We start from the raw sequence: 14,473 nt of genomic DNA, 5'->3' as shown, positions 1-14,473 counted from the left end.
CAGTGAAAGCAGCTGCTGACAGCTAACTCCAAGGAGCAGCCATACCACTTGAAACCACAAGAGGGAGCCCAAGAGCAGAACTCACAAAAGTGCCACTTACAACCAGCGGAGGGAGCCCAAGAGCGGAATTCACAACAGTACCCCCCCATTGAGGAGGGGTCACCGAACCCTCACCAGAGCCCCCAGGCCGATCAGGACGAGCCAAGTGAAAAGCACAAACCAAATTGGTGGCATGGACATCGGAGGCAACAACCCAAGAATTATCCTCCTGACCATAACCCTTCCACTTGACAAGATACTGAAGCCTCCGCCTCGAAAAACGAGAATCCAAAATCTTCTCAACCTCATATTCTAACTCTCCCTCAACCAACACCGGGGCAGGAGGGTCAACCGAGGGAACAACGGGCACCACATATCTCCGCAACAAAGATCTATGGAAAACATTATGAATGGCAAAAGAAGCTGGAAGGGCCAAACGAAAAGACACCGGATTAATAATTTCAGAAATTTTATAAGGACCAATAAACCGAGGCTTAAACTTAGGGGACGAAACCTTCATAGGAACATGACGAGAAGATAACCAAACCAAATCCCCCACACGAAGCCGGAGACCAACACACCGACGGCGGTTAGCAAAACATTGAGCCCTTTCCTGAGACAACAACAAATTGTCCACCACATGAGTCCAAATCTGCTGCAGCCTGTCCACCACAGAATCAACACCAGGACAATCAGAAGGCTCAACCTGCCCAGAAGAAAAGCGAGGATGAAAACCAAAATTGCAAAAGAAAGGTGAAACCAAAGTAACCGAACTAGCCCGATTATTAAGGGCAAACTCAGCCAACGGCAAGAAAGACACCCAATCATCCTGATCAGCAGACACAAAGCATCTCAATGGAACCAGATCTGAGGAGGAAGGCAACTTCGGCAAAGGTACCAGATGAACCATTTTAGAGAACCGGTCACTAGAGTTGAGCGACCTTGACCTTTTTAGAGTCGAGCCGGGTTTTGCGAAACCCGACTATGTCCAAAGTCGGGTCGAGTGAAATCGGCCGATTATGATGTAAAGTCGGGATCGACCGAAACACGAAACCCAATGCAAGTCAATGGGGCAGCATAGTCGGCAGTGAGTGGGGGCCAAGGAAACACCTAGAGTACCCATTTTAATGTCAAAACCATCCATTCTTCTTAATGAAGCTTGTCAAGCGTAATTTACCTTATAATAATTGGAAGGCATTTGAAATTGGGGGTCATTTGGCTAAAGTTGTGGGGGGTAGGGCTGGTTCAAGTAATTAGTGGGCCCAGGAAATCTGGACCACGTCATGGCAGTGGAGCAGGGAGAGGTAAGTATTTCAACTTTGCAAGTGCTGTGAACCTGAGCAAGCAGGGGGGGCCCACTCGTTGGCATTGGCACTGGCACAGGGCCCCTCAAAGTACAGCGGTGTGTTTGCACGGCGGGGGCGCCTCCCACCGGCAGCCACACTTTTGCGTACTATGAGAGGCCCTGTGCCAGTGACGTCGCCAACTAGTATTCCTCCCCCCACCTGATGAAGGAACCTGCACTTTCATCTGCACCTTCCTCTTTGTCCCCGTGTAAGGTGGTATGGTATGCGGGAAGAGCAACCTGACTTTCAGCAGGGTCACAATGTTGTTGTGTAGCGTGCACGGGGAATGTTGCGTTATGGGTCAATGTACCAGCAGACTCATCTATCACTGGCTGGGCAATGGGCACGATGAAGTGGAAACACAGATATAGGCCCAAAGAATAAAGTTGGCTAAATGCAGTTCAAAATTGGTAACACAGGAATAACCAGGGGGCATTGCAGTGGAGGACAACTGGAATGAGAGGCTGACACAGAGAGTAGGGCCAAATCAGTAAGTAGTCGAAATGCAGTTCAAAATTGGCAACCGTAGTAAACAGGCGGCACAGCTTTGTTCAGTGGAGGAGAACAGCAAGGAGTGGCAGACACCGATAGTAGGCCCCAACCCAACTAGTAGGCCAAATGCAGTCTAACATTAACAACTACTTAACGAGAGGCTGAAAATGGAATTTCAGGACAGGAAACCAGGAGAACAGCAAGGAGTGGCAGACACCGATAGTAGGCCCCAAACCAACTAGTACGCCAAATGCAGTTGTTCCATTTAACCACAATTTAATGAGAGCCTGAAGATAGAAGCTCAGGAAAGGCAACCTGGGGAACACCTTGGAGTGTAACACACCATCTCTCTCCACCCCATACCCATTTTGTAGGCCTAATGCTGTGTACTTTTCTACAACTACTAAACGAGAGTCGGAAGACCGAAGCAATGGCAAGGAAACCTGGGGAACACCTTGGAGTGTAACACACCATCTCTCTCCACCCCATACCCAATTTGTAGGCCTAATGCTGCCTACTTTCCGACACCTACTAAACGAGAGCATGAAGATCGAAGTTCAGGAAAGGCAACCTGGGGAACACCTTGGAGTGTAACACACCATCTCTCTCCACCCCATACCCATTTTTTAGGCCTAATGCAGTGTACTTTTCTACAACTACTAAACGAGAGTCGGAAGACCGAAGCAATGGCAAGGAAACCTGGGGAACACCTTGGAGTGTAACACACCATCTCTCTCCACCCCATTCCCCATTTTTTAGGCCTAATGCAACCTACTTTCCGACACCTACTAAACGAGAGCATGAAGATCGAAGCTCAGGAAAGGCAACCTGGGGAACACCTTGGAGTGTAACACACCATCTCTCTCCACCCCATACCCATTTTGTAGGCCTAATGCTGTGTACTTTTCTACAACTACTAAACGAGAGTCGGAAGACCGAAGCAATGGCAAGGAAACCTGGGGAACACCTTGGAGTGTAACACACCATCTCTCTCCACCCCATACCCAATTTGTAGGCCTAATGCAGCCTACTTTCCGACACCTACTAAACGAGAGCATGAAGATCGAAGCTCAGGAAAGGCAACCTGGGGAACACCTTGGAGTGTAACACACCATCTCTCTCCACCCCATACCCAATTTGTAGGCCTAATGCAGCCTACTTTCCGACACCTACTAAACGAGAGCATGAAGATCGAAGCTCAGGAAAGGCAACCTGGGGAACACCTTGGAGTGTAACACACCATCTCTCTCCACCCCATACCCATTTTTTAGGCCTAATGCAGTGTACTTTTCTACAACTACTAAACGAGAGTCGGAAGACCGAAGCAATGGCAAGGAAACCTGGGGAACACCTTGGAGTGTAACACACCATCTCTCTCCACCCCATTCCCCATTTTTTAGGCCTAATGCAGCCTACTTTCCGACACCTACTAAACGAGAGCATGAAGATCGAAGCTCAGGAAAGGCAACCTGGGGAACACCTTGGAGTGTAACACACCATCTCTCTCCACCCCATACCCATTTTGTAGGCCTAATGCTGTGTACTTTTCTACAACTACTAAACGAGAGTCGGAAGACCGAAGCAATGGCAAGGAAACCTGGGGAACACCTTGGAGTGTAACACACCATCTCTCTCCACCCCATACCCAATTTGTAGGCCTAATGCAGCCTACTTTCCGACACCTACTAAACGAGAGCATGAAGATCGAAGCTCAGGAAAGGCAACCTGGGGAACACCTTGGAGTGTAACACACCATCTCTCTCCACCCCATACCCAATTTGTAGGCCTAATGCAGCCTACTTTCCGACACCTACTAAACGAGAGCATGAAGATCGAAGCTCAGGAAAGGCAACCTGGGGAACACCTTGGAGTGTAACACACCATCTCTCTCCACCCCATACCCATTTTTTAGGCCTAATGCAGTGTACTTTTCTACAACTACTAAACGAGAGTCGGAAGACCGAAGCAATGGCAAGGAAACCTGGGGAACACCTTGGAGTGTAACACACCATCTCTCTCCACCCCATTCCCCATTTTTTAGGCCTAATGCAGCCTACTTTCCGACACCTACTAAACGAGAGCATGAAGATCGAAGCTCAGGAAAGGCAACCTGGGGAACACCTTGGAGTGTAACACACCATCTCTCTCCACCCCATACCCAATTTGTAGGCCTAATGCAGCCTACTTTCCGACACCTACTAAACGAGAGCATGAAGATCGAAGCTCAGGAAAGGCAACCTGGGGAACACCTTGGAGTGTAACACACCATCTCTCTCCACCCCATACCCATTTTTTAGGCCTAATGCAGTGTACTTTTCTACAACTACTAAACGAGAGTCGGAAGACCGAAGCAATGGCAAGGAAACCTGGGGAACACCTTGGAGTGTAACACACCATCTCTCTCCACCCCATTCCCCATTTTTTAGGCCTAATGCAGCCTACTTTCCGACACCTACTAAACGAGAGCATGAAGATCGAAGCTCAGGAAAGGCAACCTGGGGAACACCTTGGAGTGTAACACACCATCTCTCTCCACCCCATACCCATTTTGTAGGCCTAATGCTGTGTACTTTTCTACAACTACTAAACGAGAGTCGGAAGACCGAAGCAATGGCAAGGAAACCTGGGGAACACCTTGGAGTGTAACACACCATCTCTCTCCACCCCATACCCAATTTGTAGGCCTAATGCAGCCTACTTTCCGACACCTACTAAACGAGAGCATGAAGATCGAAGCTCAGGAAAGGCAACCTGGGGAACACCTTGGAGTGTAACACACCATCTCTCTCCACCCCATACCCAATTTGTAGGCCTAATGCAGCCTACTTTCCGACACCTACTAAACGAGAGCATGAAGATCGAAGCTCAGGAAAGGCAACCTGGGGAACACCTTGGAGTGTAACACACCATCTCTCTCCACCCCATACCCATTTTTTAGGCCTAATGCAGTGTACTTTTCTACAACTACTAAACGAGAGTCGGAAGACCGAAGCAATTGCAAGGAAACCTGGGGAACACCTTGGAGTGTAACACACCATCTCTCTCCACCCCATTCCCCATTTTTTAGGCCTAATGCAGCCTACTTTCCGACACCTACTAAACGAGAGCATGAAGATCGAAGCTCAGGAAAGGCAACCTGGGGAACACCTTGGAGTGTAACACACCATCTCTCTCCACCCCATACCCATTTTGTAGGCCTAATGCAGCTTACTTTTCTACAACTACTAAACGAGAGCATGAAGATCGAAGCTCAGGAAAGGCAACCTGGTGAAAACCTTGGAGTGTAACACAACCTGTCTCTACACCCCATACCAAATTTGTAGGCCTAATGCAGCGTAGTTTCCACCAACTACTAAACGAGAGCCGGAAGATCGAAGCTCATGAAAGGCAACCCGGGGAACACCTTGGAGTGTAACACAACCTCTCTCTACACCACGAAAGGGCTGATTCTTAGGAAGGAAGGCTGTTGTAAATAAGCATTGCGCGTCCGAGGGTGATTATATTCTTATTCGGTATCTACTCACCCTCGGACGCGCCATGCTTCTTGATTTGTAATTAATGTTTATTTGCAATGTGCTTTTGACTTACTCAATTATTTTTTTAATTATTGATTTTATTAAATTAATAGTTTAACATCTTATTGGAAATAATTTAAAGGAGACGCGACAGGACAACACTCGGTGGATGCCATATCTGTGTTAACAACTCCAAAAAACTTTCAGTTAACTTCTTGCAGGAGAAAGAAATTGTAGCTGTTGGACCTTTGTAGTACAGTTCCAGATATTTGTTGTGTGTTTGTTTTGATTGTTAAAATGTCTGCATTTGAGATCTCAACACGATCTTATTTTTTATAATAAAATTAATTTTTTAAATATTTTATTAGGTTGGTTCAAGGGGTACACGGGCCGCAGTAGACAGGTCAGTGGAGGCCTAGTGGAAGGAGGGACCGCAGATGCGCCACTGTTTCACCCATACACAATTAGTAGGCCTAATGCAGCGTAGTTTCCAACAGCTACTAAACGAGAGCCGGAAGATCGAAGCTCAGGAAAGGCAACCTGGGGAACACCTTGGAGTGTAACACAACCTCTCTCTACACCACGGAAGGGCTGATTCTTAGGAAGGAAGGCTGTTTTAAATAAGCATTGCGCGTCCGAGGGTGATTATATTCTTATTCGGTATCTACTCACCCTCGGACGCGCCATGCTTCTTGATTTGTAATTAATGTTTATTTGCAATGTGCTTTTGACTTACTCAATTATTTTTTTAATTATTGATTTTATTAAATTAATAGTTTAACATCTTATTGGAAATAATTTAAAGGAGACGCGACAGGACAACACTCGGTGGATGCCATATCTGTGTTAACAACTCCAAAAAACTTTCAGTTAACTTCTTGCAGGAGAAAGAAATTGTAGCTGTTGGACCTTTGTAGTACAGTTCCAGATATTTGTTGTGTGTTTGTTTTGATTGTTAAAATGTCTGCATTTGAGATCTCAACACGATCTTATTTTTTATAATCAAATTAATTTTTTTTATATTTTATTAGGTTGGTTCAAGGGGTACACGGGCAGCAATAGACAGGTCAGTGGAGGCCTAGTGGAAGGAGTGACGGCAGACAGGCATCAAAGGCCGAACATTGGGCTGGCTGTAGGCAAGTTAAAATTGGTTCCAGGGGAACACGGCCATCAGTGGCCTGGTCAGTGTAGTTGTAGTTGAAAGAACGGGACGCAGACAGGCTTCGAAGGCCTAACATAATAACATAGGGCTGGCTGTAGGCAAGTTAAAATTGGTTCCAGGGGAACACGGCCATCAGTGGCCTGGTCAGTGTAGTTGTAGTTGAAAGAACGGGACGCAGACAGGCTTCGAAGGCCTAACATAACAAACTTGGGCTGGCTGTAGGCACTTTTAAATTGGTTCCAGGGGTACACGGGCAGCAGTGGTCTGGTCAGTGGAAGTCTAGTGGAAGGAGTGACCGCAGACAGGCTTCCAAGGCCTAACATAACAAACTTGGGCTGGCTGTAGGCACTTTTAAATTGGTTCCAGGGGTACACGGGCAGCAGTGGTCTGGTCAGTGGAAGTCTAGTGGAAGGAGTGACCGCAGACAGGCTTCCAAGGCCTAACATAACAAACTTGGGCTGGCTGTAGGCACTTTTAAATTGGTTCCAGGGGTACACGGGCAGCAGTGGTCTGGTCTGTGGAAGTCTAGTGGAAGGAGTGACCGCAGACAGGCTTCGAAGGCCTAACATAACAAACTTGGGCTGGCTGTAGGCACTTTTAAATTGGTTCCAGGGGTACACGGGCAGCAGTGGTCTGGTCAGTGGAAGTCTAGTGGAAGGAGTGACCGCAGACAGGCTTCCAAGGCCTAACATAACAAACTTGGGCTGGCTGTAGGCACTTTTAAATAGGTTCCAGGGGTACACGGGCAGCAGTGGTCTGGTCTGTGGAAGTCTAGTGGAAGGAGTGACCGCAGACAGGCTTCGAAGGCCTAACATAACAAACTTGGGCTGGCTGTAGGCACTTTTAAATTGGTTCCAGGGGTACACGGGCAGCAGTGGTCTGGTCAGTGGAAGTCTAGTGGAAGGAGTGACCGCAGACAGGCTTCCAAGGCCTAACATAACAAACTTGGGCTGGCTGTAGGCACTTTTAAATTGGTTCCAGGGGTACACGGGCAGCAGTGGTCTGGTCTGTGGAAGTCTAGTGGAAGGAGTGACCGCAGACAGGCTTCGAAGGCCTAACATAACAAACTTGGGCTGGCTGTAGGCACTTTTAAATTGGTTCCAGGGGTACACGGGCAGCAGTGGTCTGGTCAGTGGAAGTCTAGTGGAAGGAGTGACCGCAGACAGGCTTCCAAGGCCTAACATAACAAACTTGGGCTGGCTGTAGGCACTTTTAAATTGGTTCCAGGGGTACACGGGCAGCAGTGGTCTGGTCTGTGGAAGTCTAGTGGAAGGAGTGACCGCAGACAGGCTTCGAAGGCCTAACATAACAAACTTGGGCTGGCTGTAGGCACTTTTAAATTGGTTCCAGGGGTACATGGGCAGCAGTGGTCTGGTCAGTGGAAGTCTAGTGGAAGGAGTGACCGCAGACAGGCTTCCAAGGCCTAACATAACAAACTTGGGCTGGCTGTAGGCACTTTTAAATTGGTTCCAGGGGTACACGGGCAGCAGTGGTCTGGTCAGTGGAAGTCTAGTGGAAGGTGTGACGGCAGACAGTCTTCGAAGGCCTAACATAACAAAATTGGGCTGACTGTAGGCACTTTTATATTGGTTCCAGGGTAACACGGCCAGCAGTGGCCTGGTCAGTGTAGTAGTTGTAGAAAGAAGGGACCGCAGACAGGCTTCGAAGGCCTAACATAACAAAAATGTCAAAACAATGGTATTGTCAGTGCCAGGCATTGAAGGATGTCAGCGCCTAGACTACACATTGGTGAAGCTGTGAGAGATAATTTTGCTAGTGGTAGAGCACTGTTTGAGCTGGGGGGGGGAACTGTCTTGTGGCCGGCGGTACAGGCACAGGGCCCCTCATATTACAACGGTGTGTCTGACGTTGGGTGCGCACCACCACCGCCAGAGACACTTTATTGTACTATGAGGGACCCAGTGGCAGTGCCGTCGACCAAAAGCGGCCACACCCACCTCTTCAGACAAACAGCACTCTCAAGGGTCCAAGCGCAAAGTGGCGATAGCACGGCCCCGTGTGGGGAGTTTGGCCATTTCGTGAGGTGGAAACATGTCGTATGCTGGACAATCAGGTGAAGAAAATTACGAGATTGGAAAAGTCATTCAGAATAGTCCACAGGCAAGACCTTTTCATAGGAAAGCTAGGTGTCAGCCGGGCAGGGTGGGGCAAAAGATTTTGAAATCCAGTTGTGGTTCATTTTAATGAAGGTTAGATCATCTACATTTTGGGTAGCCAGACGAGTCCTTTTTTCTGTTAGTATTGAACCTGCAGCACTGAATACTCTTTCTGATAGGACACTAGCTGCCGGGCAAGCAAGCTCCTGCAATGCATATTCTGCCAATTCTGGCCAGGTGTCTAATTTGGATGCCCAGTAATCAAATGGGAATGACGGTTGAGGGAGAACGTCGATAAGGGATGAAAAATAGTTTGTAACCATACTGGACAAATGTTGTCTCCTGTCACTTTGAATTGATGCTGCAGTACCTGTCCTGTCTGCGGTCATAGAAAAATCACTCCACAACCTGGTCAGAAAACCCCTCTGGCCAACGCCACTTCTGATTTCTGCCCCTCTAACACCTCTGGTCTGCTGGCCCCTGGAGCTCGTGTGAGAACGATCACGGGCGCTGTGTGCAGGGAATGCCAGAAGCAAACGGTCAACAAGAGTTGATTGTTTTGTTGCTAATATTAGTTCCAAGTTCTCATGTGGCATAATATTTTGCAATTTGCCTTTATAGCGAGGATCAAGGAGGCAGGCCAACCAGTAATCGTCATCGTTCATCATTTTTGTAATGCGTGTGTCCCTTTTGAGGATACGCAAGGCATAATCCGCCATGTGGGCCAAAGTTCCCGTTGTCAAATCTGCGGTTGTGCTTGGTTGAGGGGCAGTTGCAGGCAAATCTACGTCACTTGTGTCCCTCAAAAAACCAGAACCCGGCCTTGCCACGCCACCAATTTCCCGTGCCCCCGGGAAAGCTTCCTCATTAAAAATATACTCATCCCCATCATCCTCCTCATCCTCCACCTCCTCTTCGCCCGGTACCTCGTCATGTACACTGCCCTGACCAGACAATCGCTGACTGTCATCAAGGCTTTCCTCTTCCTCTGGTGCAGACGCCTGATCCTTTATGTGCGTCAAACTTTGCATCAGCAGACGCATTAGGGGGATGCTCATGCTTATTATGGCGTTGTCTGCACTAACCAGCCGTGTGCATTCCTCAAAACACTGAAGGACTTGACACATGTCTTGAATCTTCGACCACTGCACACCTGACAACTCCATGTCTGCCATCCTACTGCCTGCCCGTGTATGTGTATCCTCCCACAAAAACATAACAGCCCGCCTCTGTTCGCACAGTCTCTGAAGCATGTGCAGTGTTGAGTTCCACCTTGTTGCAACGTCTATGATTAGGCGATGCTGGGGAAGGTTCAAAGAACGCTGATAGGTCTGCATACGGCTGGAGTGTACAGGCGAACGGCGGATATGTGCGCAAAGTCCACGCACTTTGAGGAGCAGGTCGGATAACCCCGGATAACTTTTCAGGAAGCACTGCACCACCAGGTTTAAGGTGTGAGCCAGGCAAGGAATGTGTTTCAGTTGGGAAAGGGAGATGGCAGCCATGAAATTCCTTCCGTTATCACTCACTACCTTGCCTGCCTCAAGATCTACAGTGCCCAGCCACGACTGCGTTTCTTGCTGCAAGAACTCGGACAGAACTTCCGCGGTGTGTCTATTGTCGCCCAAACACTTCATAGCCAATACAGCCTGCTGACGTATGCCAGTAGCTGCCCCATAATGGGAGACCTGGTGTGCAACAGTGGCAGGTGCGGATGGAGTGTTTGTGCGACTGCGGTCTGTGGACGAGCTCTTGCTTCTGCAGGAGGACGAGGAGGAGGAGGAGGAGGAGGGGGTGCGAATGGCTACAGCCAACTGTTTACTAGACCGTGGGCTAGGCAGAACTGTCCCAAACTTGCTGTCCCCTGTGGACCCTGCATCCACCACATTTACCCAGTGTGCCGTGATGGACACGTAACGTCCCTGGCCATGCCTACTGGTCCATGCATCTGTTGTCAGGTGCACCTTTGTGCTCACAGATTGCCTGAGTGCATGGACGATGCGCTCTTTAACATGCTGGTGGAGGGCTGGGATGGCTTTTCTGGAAAAAAAGTGTCGACTGGGTAGCTCGTAGCGTGGTACAGCGTAGTCCATCAGGTCTTTGAAAGCTTCGCTTTCAACTAACCGGTAGGGCATCATCTCTAACGAGATTAGTCTAGCTATGTGGGCGTTCAAACCCTGTGTACGCGGATGCGAGGCTAAGTATTTCCTTTTTCTAACCATAGTGTCATGTAGGGTGAGCTGGACTGGAGAGCTGGAGATCGTGGAACTAGCGGGGGTGCCGGTGGACATGGCAGACTGAGAGACGGTGGGAGATGGTATTGTTGCCGCCGGTGCCCTAGATGCAGTGTTTCCTACTACGAAACTGGTGATTCCCTGACCCTGACTGCTTTGGCCTGGCAAAGATACCTGCACAGATACAGCAGGTGGTGCGCTAAATGGTGGTCCTACACTGCCGGAAGGGATGTTGCGTTGATGACTAGCTTCATTGGCCGAGGGTGCAACAACCTTAAGGGACGTTTGGTAGTTAGTCCAAGCTTTCAAATGCATGGTGGTTAAATGTCTATGCATGCAACTAGTATTGAGACTTTTCAGATTCTGACCTCTGCTTAAGGAAATAGAACATTTTTGACAGATGACTTTGCGCTGATCAATTGGATGTTGTTTAAAAAAATGCCAGACTGCACTCTTTCTAGCATCGGATACCTTTTCAGGCATTGCAGACTGAGCTTTAACCGGATGGCCACGCTGTCCTCCACCAGGTTTTGGCTTTGCCACGCGTTTTGGGCAAGATACGGGCCCGGCAGATGGAACCTGTGGCGATGTTGATGCCTGCTGCGGCCCCTCCTCCTCCTCTGCTTCAGAACTGCTGCCGCCTGCACCCTGTTCCCCCAATGGCTGCCAATCGGGGTCAAGAACTGGGTCATCTAATAACTCTTCTTGTACCTCCTGCGCAACTTCGTCTGTGTCACCATGTCGTTCGGTGGTATAGCGTTCGTGATGGGGCAACATAGTCTCATCAGGGTCTGATTCTTGATCAGCACCCTGCGAGGGCAATGTTGTGGTCTGAGTCAAAGGACCAGCATAGTAGTCTGGCTGTGGCTGTGCGTCAGTGCACTCCATGTCAGATTCAATTTGTAATGGGCATGGACTGTTAACTGCTTCACTTTCTAAGCCAGGGACGGTATGTGTAAAGAGCTCCATGGAGTAACCCGTTGTGTCGCCTGCTGCATTCTTCTCTGTTGTTGTTTTTGCTGAAGAGGACAAGGAAGTGACTTGTCCCTGACCGTGAACATCCACTAACGACGCGCTGCTTTTACTTTTACCAGTTTCACGAGAGGAGGCAAAAGAGCTAGAGGCTGAGTCAGCAAGATAAGCCAAAACTTGCTCTTGCTGCTCCGGCTTTAAAAGCGGTTTTCCTAATCCCAGAAAAGGGAGCGTTCGAGGCCTTGTGTAGCCGGACGACGAACCTGGCTCCACAGCTCCAGACTTAGGTGCAATATTTTTTTCCCCACGACCACCTGATGCTCCACCACTACCACTACCCTCATTACCAGCTGACAATGAACGCCCCCGGCCACGACCTCTTCCACTAGACTTCCTCATTGTTTTAAAAACGTAACCAAACTAACGTTATTTGTTGCAGTCACACAACTTACACGGTGAGCTATAACTTCAGTATGATTTAGCTACCCCTTTACAGGTTGGTGAGACCACAGCGAAAATCAGGCCCAATGTTACACACTCTTTTTTTGGTGGCTGCAAATTAGAGAGATGCCCCACACGCAGGACTGTCACTGAAGCACAAATGTTAATATTAATGTCACACTATTATTTTTTTTTTATTTTTATTTTTTTCAGGAACACTTTAGAAACCCCCCAAAAAAAAAAAAATAGATTTTTGCAGGGAGAATTTAGAAAACAAATGTAACAAACTATATGCTTTCTATGGGCCACTGAGTGAGAGATGACGCACACAGGAATCAGGAGTGGCACACAAGCCCAGAGGCCAATATTTTTCTACCAATGATTGATGGAGTTATTTTCTCTGGTAGATTTTGGAACCCAAATCAAGGAAAAAAAATATAGGCTTTCTATGGACCACAATTGGAGAGAGAGAGAGAGAGAGAGAGAGAGAGATGGCACACCCAGGAGTCAAGACTGGCACACAAGCAGAAAGGCCAATATTAATCTCCCATTTTTTTGGGGGGTTTGTTTTTTTTTTTTTTCGTTTTTTTTTTTTCAGGGAGACTTTAGAAAAAAAAATAATAAAAAAAATATGATTTTATCAGGAAGAATTTAGAAACCAAATAAAATAAAATTATTTTTTCAGGGAGAATTTATAAAACAAATAAAAACAAAAATAGGCGTTCTATGGCCCACTGACTGAGAGATGACGCACACAGGAGTCAGGAGTGGCACACAAGCCCAGAGGCCAATATTTTTCTACCAATGATTGATGTAGTTATTTTCTCTGGTAGATTTTGGAACCCAAATCAAGGAAAAAAAATATAGGCTTTCTATGGACCACAATTGGAGAGAGAGAGAGAGAGAGAGAGAGAGAGAGATGGCACACTCAGGAGTCAAGACTGGCACACAAGCAGAAAGGCCAATATTAATCTCCCACTGTTTTTTTTGGTTGTTTTTTTTTTTTTTTTTCAGGGAGACTTTAGAAAAAAAAATAATAAAAAAAATATGATTTTATCAGGAAGAATTTAGAAACCAAATAAAATAAAATGATTTTTTCAGGGAGAATTTATAAAACAAATAAAAACAAAAATAGGCGTTCTATGGCCCACTGACTGAGAGATGACGCACACAGGAGTCAGGAGTGGCACACAAGCCCAGAGGCCAATATTTTTCTACCAATGATTGATGTAGTTATTTTCTCTGGTAGATTTTGGAACCCAAATCAAGGAAAAAAAATATAGGCTTTCTATGGACCACAATTGGAGAGTGAGAGAGAGAGAGAGAGAGAGAGAGAGATGGCACACCCAGGAGTCAAGACTGGCACACAAGCAGAAAGGCCAATATTAATCTCCCACTGTTTTTTTTGGTTGTTTTTTTTTTTTTTTTTTCAGGGAGACTTTAGAAAAAAAAATAATAAAAAAAATATGATTTTATCAGGAAGAATTTAGAAACCAAATAAAATAAAATTATTTTTTCAGGGAGAATTTATAAAACAAATAAAAACAAAAATAGGCGTTCTATGGCCCACTGACTGAGAGATGACGCACACAGGAGTCAGGAGTGGCACACAAGCCCAGAGGCCAATATTTTTCTACCAATGATTGATGTAGTTATTTTCTCTGGTAGATTTTGGAACCCAAATCAAGGAAAAAAAATATAGGCTTTCTATGGACCACAATTGGAGAGAGAGAGAGAGAGAGAGAGAGAGATGGCACACCCAGGAGTCAAGACTGGCACACAAGCAGAAAGGCCAATATTAATCTCCCACTGTTTTTTTTGGTTGTTTTTTTTTTTTTTTTTCAGGGAGACTTTAGAAAAAAAAATAATAAAAAAAATATGATTTTATCAGGAAGAATTTAGAAACCAAATAAAATAAAATGATTTTTTCAGGGAGAATTTATAAAACAAATAAAACCAAAAATAGGCGTTCTATGGCCCACTGACTGAGAGATGACGCACCCAGGAGTCAAGACTGGCACACAAGCAGAAAGGCCAATATTAATCTCCCACTGTTTTTTTTTTTTTTTTTTTTTTTTCAGGGAGACTTTAGAAAAAAAAATAATAAAAAAAATATGATTTTATCAGGAAGAATTTAGAAACCAAATAAAATAAA

Source organism: Ranitomeya imitator, chromosome 1 (genome assembly GCF_032444005.1).
Source record: "Ranitomeya imitator isolate aRanImi1 chromosome 1, aRanImi1.pri, whole genome shotgun sequence".
Classification (NCBI taxonomy): Eukaryota; Metazoa; Chordata; class Amphibia; order Anura; family Dendrobatidae; genus Ranitomeya; species Ranitomeya imitator.
Note: the sequence above shows the minus strand (reverse complement) of the source record.